This window comes from Streptopelia decaocto (assembly GCF_964273445.1).
Source record: "Streptopelia decaocto genome assembly, chromosome: 2".
NCBI lineage: Eukaryota > Metazoa > Chordata > Aves > Columbiformes > Columbidae > Streptopelia > Streptopelia decaocto.
Window position 1 is genome coordinate 119,854,509 of NC_138655.1, and position 11,418 is coordinate 119,865,926.

General features: G+C 39.0%; 1 long non-coding RNA gene across 1 annotated transcript; it reads right to left on the bottom strand.

Annotated features, from left to right (window-relative positions):
- Positions 1-479: 479 nt before the first annotated feature.
- LOC309436130 lies at positions 480-11,332 on the bottom strand. The gene is made up of 3 exons (XR_014183287.1): positions 11,027-11,332; positions 1,725-1,847; positions 480-1,424 (listed from the first exon to the last, which is right to left on the bottom strand). It is a non-coding gene; the product is annotated as an uncharacterized lncRNA (long non-coding RNA).
- Between the last annotated feature and the right edge of the window lie 86 nt (positions 11,333-11,418).

Here is an 11,418-nt window from a genome sequence, read left to right on the forward strand (position 1 = left end):
AGCCATTGATCCAATCAAAGAAAGCAACATTTGGTTCTTCAGTTCTTGTACTGCTAGATAACACTGTATAAGCAAACCTGACTAGGAACTTCAGGAATGGACTTACTAGCTTTAGTGGGGCAAGGTACAAAGTAAAGTTACTTAGTAAAATTGCTGGAAAAGTTACTAAGCTGGAGAAAATCTATCAGAATGTCATCTTTTATAGTACCGTTGTTTCTGTTTGACACATTAATGATAAGAAGCATTAATTATCTTATGCTCTAGTGTATTAGGTTAATTAAAACTTCTTCATTAAATTTCCTTTAGGTAATTACAAAAAAATGTATCATCTCCAGGCAATAGTCTGTAAAATATTGGGTGTACCATAGTTGCTTCGTAACAGTAGACTAGAGATTTATTTATTTCTATGGCATCCAGTAGCAATCTACAAAGCAATAGCTGGAGCAGAAAAAGAAGTTTTTCTCCAACCATGCCTCCTATTGTGGAATTGATTTATTTTTGGAGTAGGGCTCCATTAGGAAAGGTAAGTTTTCTAACAAGTTATTTAAAATGCAGTGAACCATTAAAGAATAAACAGAAAAAGAAAGCAAAATTGCTTTGTGTGCTTTTTAAAATGTATTAACCTTTTGAGTAATGGTTAGCACTTTTATACAAACATGAAGAGTTACAAACCTCGAAATTTCACTAATATTGCTCTGTGCTATTAAATTGTACTGTTCTCAGCACTAAAAATATAGGAGAAAAACTGTTGAAGTCAACAACCATGTACACATCAACATAAAGCTTACCAGCTTTGATTTACTACTATGGCCCTTCTACAATACATTATTAATACTAAGGGTGTCTTAACTACCGTGAATATCTAACTGATCAAAAAATTACATGTTAGTCCACAAGATATTGCTGAGGTCTGGTTGAATCCAAAATAAGATTAGATATTTGTAGGAGAAACAAGAACATCTGTTAAAACAAAATGAAAACCCAAACCCTCAACAAAACCTAATGCTGTCAGAAGCCAAATTCCAGAAGCAACATTTCTCTACACAAACTGTTGCTTTTTGTGTCATTGCTACATGAACCTTGGAAGCAGGACTGCTACAAAGTGATATGTTAAATGCATACATCCCTCTTTTCAGGTACAAGATCTTCCTTAGTGACAGTAATAGGATTTCCACTTAGACAACAATTTCTCAAAAAGCTACTAAAAGCTGGCACAAGATGAAACATCTCCAGACCAGAAAGTTCCTTAGCCTACCACCGTGGTAGGAGGCTGTCTGCACAACACATCACCCCACAATGACAGGGACCTTTTGGGTTGTACCTGAGAAGAAGTCCATTTGGCCACCTGCTCTGGAGCCTGCAGCCCTGGAAGTGCTGCCATTCCTGACGCAGAGGCCGCTGCAGCTTTTGGAAGGCTGGGCAACCTGCCAAGTGGATGATGGGTAGATGAGCTGGCAGGGAACCAGCAAGTTTCTGGCAAAAATCTGACAAGCTTGGGTTCCACAGGATTTCTTATTTGAAACATAGGTATGCTAGTTTCCATTCATACTGAAGTATTAAATAGTTTATAATAGGAAGTGCATTTAGTCCATTTTCTACCTTCAAAATACATATTGAATAAAATTTTAGCTGACAGTTTTTCATGATGTTCAGATAGAGATACACATTAAGCAATAGACAGTTAGAAAAATTGGCCCTGAAATAAGCAGAACCATATAACCCACCCGGTAAGTTCGCGCCATCTATTGCCTGCATTGTGCAATACAGTGCACTGTAGAAAATCCGCAACTAGTTCTCAGAGACATTGCTGAAATATCACAAGCAATGGATTTTCAGAGAGAAAATATCTGGCAAAAGACAATGAGAAGTGAAAAGCCTCGTCTCAAGAATTCCATTTTATATATTCCTCAATTTAACTTCTTTGACCAAGGAAGAAGCTGAAGGCCAGCTCTTCTTCCTTGACAGCCAGCAGGAATAACAGAGCACAGAGGTAAGTCAGTAAACATTTTAATGTGCTGCTGTCTTATGCACTCTCTGGAGCACCAAGAGAAAGTGTGCATTCCTTGGAAGGTTTGCACTATAGAGAATCTCGTCTGTTTGGCTCTCTTCCTAATAATATCAGCATCCATGTATATGCTCATAGTGCATTAGAATATAACAATTCTGTAAATGTGGAAGAGATCCACATTTTCTGAAATCAATGACTGCAGATAGCAAAAGCCATATCACATGTCAAGGACAGCACCGCTGGAACTGGTCGGACCACCTTGCATGTCATGGCTTTTTCTACAGAGAAGGATATCTTTATTTCATGCACTGGTATTAAGCTGAATTTCTTTTTCCATCTTATATGTCCTTGGTCACTGGCATTTTTCATGAGACAAAGGAAATGCTGATCTTTATGGGCTGTACGGGAAAACAGCTGCTAATTGAAACAGGGGTTTTGAGAGCACTTGGTCAACCTGAATCTTCACAGAAGGTTTGAGCACCTCCAGACTGTATTACATGTGTCAACACAGCAGCAAATACAACATAAAATGTAGAGTAGGTCTAATTTTTAGTGTGTCAGTAGAATCAGGCTGCAGTTATTTTTAACTTCCTTGGAAAGCTTAGCTGGCAGATACAGTTAATCCTTTAAAGGATTTGCAGGTATTCATAGCTTAATAAGTAAGCATAGTGGATTAAGCCAATAGAAGATTGTAGACAGTCAAAAACAACCTTTACATGCTAATATACAAAAAATAAGAAGAACAGTGTCTTTTATATACTTTTTTTCCTGAGAATCACTCTCAATTGCTGTTATGTGCCGGAATCCCATACTTTGATAAAATAAAAATGTTAACTACAGCCATTAAACTCAATGTGTGTGATGATAAAATCATCAAATAGCAGTGAATTTCTATTGTCTTGTTTTTCCATTATTCTACAAATCCTTTGAAAAGCAGAAATACAACGTGAAAATGAATTAAAAATGCATCTACTTATGCAATAAATAAACAATGAAACTAAAATGGTAGAAATTAATCTTAGAAAAAAAGAAAAAAAAGAATTATTTTTACAGGTTATATTTTATATTGCTCATATTCTTCATAAGGAAATCTACTAAGAAAGTATCAGGATTCACTGACATACACTCAACTGAGAGATCTTTGATATAACTGAGGCCCTTTGATATATCCACAAATGATGTGGAAAAGTACACACATAACGAGACAAAGAAAAAAAATCAGATGACACAAAACTATTAGGCTGAGGAAATCTAAAGCTATGAAAAGCTTCGGAGAATGGTTCAATACTGGCTGGGTGATAAAATGCCAGAGGCTATTTGGTGTCAGTGAGTGTAATGCACATCAAGAGAGGAAGGGAAAATACACATATATGTATATACACAGGGTGTTAGTCACTATGACCAGGAAAGAAATCTGAAAATATCTGGTGCTTAAAGAAGCAAACAGAAATAATTAAGGATTATTTAAAAATTAACAGAGAACAAACGTGAAAAGTCTGCCCTGTATACATTCAGGCCACAAGACACATTATGAATACTACATGCAGTTTTAGTCTTTCCATTATCAAAAGGATTATGGTAGAATTAGAAAAATAGCTGAAGAAGGATATGATAAAGACATATTAAGTCATGGATTTTTTAAAAAGGTGAACTGGGAACAGTTATTCACTAGTTTACATAACAGTTATTCACTAGTTTTCATAATATAAATATTGGAAGGCATGCACATTTTTTGGTAATAATGAACTAAACTCATTTTCATTATATATTGTGAGGCCCAAAGTGTAAATGGATCAAAGAAATCATGACTTCATGAATTCAGCAGTTCTATTCAGTAGGTCAGCAGTAACTACTAAACAAAAGAGTCTCCTAGCTACTGAAGGCTAGAAGAACATGATGGAAAAATCACTGTAAGCATGACTGCCTCCGTACTGTTTTTCCATAAGTATCTACTTACTAAGACAGGATACTAGGTTAAGTCGACTTTTCATCTGACTGAATTCATCAATTCTCAAGTCCTCATGACTAGAAAGACTGAAATAATGATGTATATTGTTTAGCATATTTTTTACAAGAAATTTGACAAGGACCTCCCGGTTTCTATCACTGTTATTTAAAAAGAATAAAGAGTAAACAAAATAGTTTCATTAACTGTTCAAAACTGAAGAAGTCTAATTGCTTACACAGTTTAAAGGTTATATACTCGGGCTACCAGAGAACCCAATACTTTCACCACTAAACTCTGTTAATTCTGGAATATATATATATTAGTTGAAATACATGTGCAAAGACAAGAGCAGATTATTACTCCACAAGGTTATAACTAGGACACTGCTTTTCCCAGATTTTTCAGTCGTGGAATTTACTGTTGACTCTACCACTTAAACAGAATTGTGAGACATAGGAACATAGGACTAGAAGGGAACTCCTGAATCACTGCTAATGACCCACTCTTACACTGGCAGCCACATCACTTAATCCCTTTCAGAAACTGACCAAATTCCCTTTTATAACTACTTGATCAGACTGCAGTCTCAAAGCGCCTCTGCCCTGGAAGAAAATTATTTCTGATTTTTAGACTCAATGTACTCCTAGTCAGACAATGACTTATGCTCTTCTACTAACACTGCTCCTTAGTTTAAACAGAGCTTTACCTCTCTGGTGGTACATTAAAAGAAATAAATACTATCTTTTCTTTATATTAATTTTGCCTGGCTAACCAAGTCAAGCTTTTTACAGCACACCTATCTTACAAGATGGTATGCAATGTGAAGACATTCAGGCTGATCAGGACATCATGCCAACCAGCACAGCACACTGCAGGGACACTATACCCCCATGCTCCTGATTCTAAGAGCCGTAGAGATGTATTAACTTATTCCTTTCAAGCTGATGTGCCTTATGTCGTAGTTTAGCTCCAGCCCCAACAAGCCACCAGCTAAAACCACATGTCACTTGTTCACCTCTCCCCTGCCCCTGGTGGGATGTGGAGGAGAATCAGAAAACAAAGGCAAAACTCGTGGGTTGGGATAAGAACAGTTTAACAGAACAGTGAAGAAAACTGAACAAACGGTAACAACAATAATGAAAGAACCTACAAAGCAATGGACACACAGTGCAACACGACCACATGGCGGTCCCAGCATGTGGCAGTCCCCCCACAGCAGCTTGCACTGAAACTGGCTGCTGCCCTGGCTGCAGCTGATGCCAAAACCACCTGCTGAAACCAGCTGCAGCTCACACCGAACCCCTCCTGGAACCGCAGCTTGCACCCAAAATGCTGCCAGTCCAAACCTACCTGAGCCACTTTAATCTTGGCAACAATATCCACCTGCTGGTTGTTTTGATGTTCTTCACTGGACTGACTTTTGTGCACGTGGGCATCTACATGGCACACTTTTACAGTGAGGTTCCCAAGCCCGGCAGCAACATCATGCCATAATTCAGGAGCCCAGATGGGTTTGCCTCTGTGCTGCCAGTTGCTCTGCTTCCATTGCTGTAACCACCCCCACAGGGCATTTGTCACCATCCATGAGTCAGTATAGAGATAAATCACTGGCCATTTTCTTCCACCACTCAAGGACTGGGCCAGAGGGAAACAACCAATTAGAAACCAAGTCCTATAGATGAAAGATCCTCAGACCACACAACAGAGCAATTAGGTGACAGTTTGGAATCCCCTGCTTAGAAAGACATGTTAACATAAACTACTGCAAGTTAGCCTGAGTACAGGTTTATATTTTTTTAGGTATTCTGAAGTAATTGTCTGTCTGAACACCCTTATTTTGCAGTAAACGGAAGTTATCTTACCTTATTCCTACCAAAGACAGAGCAAATACAAATTTCTTCACAGATACCTGGAGACAACACGCATGAAGAAGCTACCACACCACAAACACACACCCTTCCTTGTTCTATGGTAACCTATCCAAGTGGCCATGCCATCTGACAACCAAAAAGCCAGTATAAAGCACATGGGCTGCTTGAGAAGCAGTCACTCAGCTCCCTGAAGTAAAGAACTGACTAAAGAAGCATAATTGTAAATAATGCTCAAGGACATGCCTGTTGCTGATTGTCTCTACAGTTATCTGAGAAATTATTCATTTGTATGTCTTTTTTTCTGAATAAACAGTATTGCATTAAAAAAGAAAAAGACCAAGGTATTTCCCTCTTTGAAGAAACAATCCTACTCAGACCAAAGGAACACTCACATTGTGTGGCCCTGAAAGAGCTGAATATACCTTGAGCAGGAATATACCTGGTCTCCCAATGGAAAGTGAGGGCACACGGTTCTTGGCTGATCAGATCCTGCATAGTTATCTTCCATAAATGCATAGCAAACACATATTTTAAATCATCAGCCAGACATGTAAAGCACATTCTAAATCCCGTTGATTGCAAGCAAATGTAAGGGTATATGTAAACATACGTTTACGATGCTCTGCTACAGAATGGTCACAAATTTAGATTAAAGAAATAAAACATTGTGTCTGTGAAATATAACAAGTTTTGTATCCTTTGCAGCAGGCCATTATACTCTGCTTCACAAAATTAGGTAGCTCTGCACATTCTTAAAAATTTACAGTGCAGTATGTAGAAAATAAATTTAGAAGTGGTATATTGCTTCATGGTCTGCAGAGCTTATATTACCAACCAGCAAAAAACATTATTGGATTAATAATAAGTTTTGTATTTGGTCAAATGAAAAACACAAATGTGATACACGAAACTGGTCACAGTCTAATATTTCTTATGGATTCCCCCCATTAAGTCTCCTGAGACATGTTTTTTATGAATAAGTATTATCCATACAGTTTCTATTAACAAATTTCAGTATACAGATTGAAAGATTAATTCTATGTCAATGTCATCCATTTGCAATTCGTGCCATTGTCAACTATCCAGCTAAGCCATACAATATTTCTTCATTTTCTGACAGAATAACTTGAGCATTGTACACAAGAAAATAATCAGTAATTCACTTTCAAGATTAAGTTTCAGATGACTAGCTGTTAACACTACAAAAAAGGCATGATGAGTGCTTTCTGAAATGCACATAAATTCAGATCAACAAATAATGGCAAATCACACTTGTCTTTCTCTTTTTAAAGTTTAGTTTTGTACTTTTTAATAAACTACAGCCAAAGACAACAAAACATCTTGTTGGAAATTTTAGGTATTCTGCTTCTTCATTGCTGTCTTTTCAAATAGATGCTTTCTGCACAGTGAACTACTAGTATGTATTGAGCACTGTGACCTTTACGATTTTGGTTTCAACAACAAGGTCAGCATTGCTAAGAAGCCAGTTTTGCCTTAAAGGCAAAATCTCTCTAACAACCCAAAACGGATCTTCTAAACATAATTGAACTACAACAATTCATTTCCACAAGCTCATGGAAAAAAATGCCTTCTAAATCTGCAACCAATTTTATAATATTTGGCCAATGACAATACATGCAGACAGAGCAGCTGGCCAATTACTTTCTGTATTTGATACAATGCTAACTCAGACAAGACGTTTTATGTGCAGAGGGACAGCCAACAAGGAGCCCTATGTTAAGACCAAGCAGAGAAGTACAGAATAATCAAAGCACATCAGAAAACAAAAAAAGTCACAGACTATGATAGAAACCAAGACTGCGATCGCTAACCAGCTGTGCACAGGAGGTTGTTTTCCCTGTTGGCCCTTCCTTGGCCAGCATAGCACAGCTAGCTCTCAGCTACACAACTGACTCTCTCTCAGGGTCTGCGCTTCAGCATCACCCCAGGGTAGCTCACAGAGGGATGTTGATCTCGCCTGTATTAGGAAATGACATTATTTTGCCAAAGAGATGTTGTTGTAGTTTGCCCTTATGTATGAATGTAGTTAAGCCATCGGCAATGCTTTTTCAAGCTAAAACTGTTGCTAACAATAAACAGCTGAAAAAAATATTATTTCTCATCATAGTTGATGGGCCTGATTCTTGATTATCTTTCTTTGTCTTGTATAAGTCATACATACCTCTGCAAGCGTAACAGTGACTGGGTATAAGATACTATCAAATCAGAATGGTAATTTTAAGTAAGAAAACATACTTTAAACTTGTATAATGACTTTAAAACTTACAATTTGATAGTCAGGGATGATCTTATACTTAATGTGCCTGGATAAATAGCTACAGGTTGGGTGAGGTTGGAGAAAATAAGGCTTTTATGTTTTCTAGGCATCATTAACACCAGTTCCTGTTCACTGCTACCTTTTGGAAAAGGCTGCATGGAATGGTTGTTCCCCTACATTCAAAAGATCATTTTGTCAGACAGAAACTTATTTCACAGGGGAGGAAAGAAATAATGTCTTATTGATTTTTTTCCCCCCTTTTCTATGGCTGCTTCATCTTCATCACAGGCTTTTCCTAAATTTCCTCTTCCTATCATGCTGCACAGCTAACTCTATGAATAATTTAACTGAGATACCATATCAGCATACTGCATTTGATGAAGTCTTGATTCTCACAACATTTTTGTTTCCATCTTGATTTTTTTTAACCTAACCTGAGAGCATGATGACCAAGCATTTCCATTTTCACCCTCTCCTTTGCAGCTCCCGAGACAGAAATAAAATGGAGAGGAGGCAGAACAGGAGGGAAGGACTGCTTCTGCTAAAGGTAGCAAATATACCACACAACCATCATCAGAACTGTCAGGTGTGAGACCCTGGTAAGTGAAACCTCAGAGAATTTTGATTGTACACATATCTGTCAAAGCAACACTGCAAAATCCTCCATTACCAGAGGATGAGACAGTGAAAGCCACCTTAAAAAGACTCTAGAGTGAATGAATGTCAGGAGGGGAGAAAGAAGAGACGTGGTCTCTCTTTCACCGTGAATAATCTTTAGTAGATTTACAATCACCAAGTATATATATATATATATATATATATATTTATGTTTTTTTTTTCCCCAGCTAGCAACACTAGCCTCTATAAAAGCAGAGAAGCAGGAAAATTGCATGTCTTTTCTTAACATCAATATGTTCTCTACTAAGCATAAAGCAATATGCTCTTATTATCATTCTTCCATGTAGCCTTTTATTTCCTACTACTTTCACATATTTAAATATTACTTGCTGTCATACACATTCTGTTTTCAAAAAGTCCTAGGAAAATATCATTTACATACCTCTATTTAATATAGTTCACATTAAAACAATATGATATGGAACATCATTTAAAATAATGAGCAACATGAAGTAGTTTAAAACTCTTGTTATTTTCAGTGCCTTTGTGAGTGAGGTGTCAAAAGCTAATTCATTGAATTTTAGAGATTTTTCACTTTTTAGTAAAGCTTCACAAAAATCTCAAGGCCACACAAGTTAAATAGCAATCTATTTGTCAAATTGTGTTAAAACCAATGCTCTCCCTTTTGATTGAAGTAGGTTGATAAGTTTGGAGTCTTGAAATTTCTTTCAGCTAGTAACATATCATAGAAGCTTTGGGGGTTTTTAACTTGTTTTACTTTCTCTTAGAACTCTAACTTGACCTACAGCTGGGATGACCTAACTGTTCACTGTCACTGACAGGGCATTCCCATCTCACTGCTTTTCAAATCCAAACTCTTTCTTCCTTCTGCTCTTCCTTCGCTTCTTACTCTCTGGTCAGTTCTTTTCCCTTCCACAAGCTGATGCAACTCACTAAATTGGAAGAGTTCTTCCGCCACTGTAGTAATCAATTTTCTGCAATTTTAGTAATTTAAATCAGTTGACCCAATAGTGATGAAAACCAGAGATAACAGAGGAAGCAAATTCACAGCAGGCCATGAGGAGGCCTCATGGGGTCATGGAGCACATTTTCTTCTTGGTGTCTTTTCAGCGGCATTTCTCTATTTAGTGGTCACCATTTACTAGATGACACATCCCCACCAAAACATTCTGTCCACAACATAATACTTCTGACCAATAACTGTGCATCTGTTATGACAAGTAGCTGTAATTCAGTATATAGCTACCACTTTTCACCTATTTTATACCTGAAGGAACACAGCAGCAAGAAATAACTTAAGTACAAACTGCTGGCATACATAAGTTACTAACACTGCCACTACCTTTCTGTTCATCCAGAGGCTCTGGAACATGCACCATTTGTCTGAAAGAGAGGCACACAAGGAAACATCCTGTGTTAAGTTTTTCCTGAATCAAAAGGACAAAACTCATCACAGAATGTTAGGGATTGCAAGGGACCTCGAAAGATCATCTAGTCCAATCCCCCTGCCAGAGCAGGAACACCTAGATGAGGTTACACAGGAATGTGTCCAGGCGGGTTTTGATTGTCTCCAGAGTAGAAGACTCCACAACCCCCCTGGGCAGCCTGTTCCAGTGCTCTGTCACCCTCACTGAGAAGAAGTTTCTTCTCATATTTAAGTGGAACCTCCGTGTTCCAGTTTATACCCATCGTCCCTTGTCTTACCATTGGCTGTCACTGAGAAGAGCCTGGCTCCATCCCCATGACACTCACCCTTTACATATTTATAAACACTAATGAGGTTGCCCCTCCGACTCCTCCAAGCTAAAGAGATCCAGCTCCCTCAGCCTTTCCTCTCACGGGAGATGCTCCACTCCATCATCTTTGTTGCTCTGCGCTGGACTCTCTCCAGCAGTTCCCTGTCCTTCTTGACCTGAGGGGCCCAGAACTGGACACAATATTCCAGATGACCCATAGAATTTTTATGGCATTTGAAGTCATTCACGTGTTACCCTAGCAAACATGTTACCTCTGTAAATTGAAAGAAAAGAACTGACATGCTTGCTTGCTTGCTTCTTCTGAGACTTCCAACAAGAGGTGAGTTGTGGAAATGATGGTGATTTGACCCATTTGGACTCAATGATCCTTGTGAGTCCCTTCCAACTCAGGACATTCCACAATTCTATGATTTTTTTTCCAACTCTAAAGCGATACTTATGAGAGAAGAACAACTAATGTGTAGGCCTCTTAGAGAAGACCATCAAGTCCCCCCAAAGGCACGTCTCACCCCTAGCCGCACTTACTTTTCTTGGATGCAAGGTGCTTCCCTCGGGGCTGGAGCCGCCTGGGGAGCAAAGGGCACTGTGCACACAGCAGCAACTCCCTGCCCCACAGCAACTCCTCGCAGCAGACACCGGCACAACAGCAGGCGACGGCTGCTTCACCTCCCTTCACCGGGGCGGCCCTGCGACCAGCACCGGAGACAGTCCGAACGAAACACACTCGCTCTCCCGCTCACAGCCTCTCCTCTCCTGAAGCAGCTCGTAAAGACTTGAGAGATCGGTGGGATCGCCGGTTCCCCCGGGCTTTGGCTGTGAAGACACACGCTAAACATCCTCAAAAGGGGCGTCTGAGGGGAAGCGCTGTCGCACGGGACCCCAACCGCTGCCTCCGCGCGTCCCCGCCCCGGGCCCCG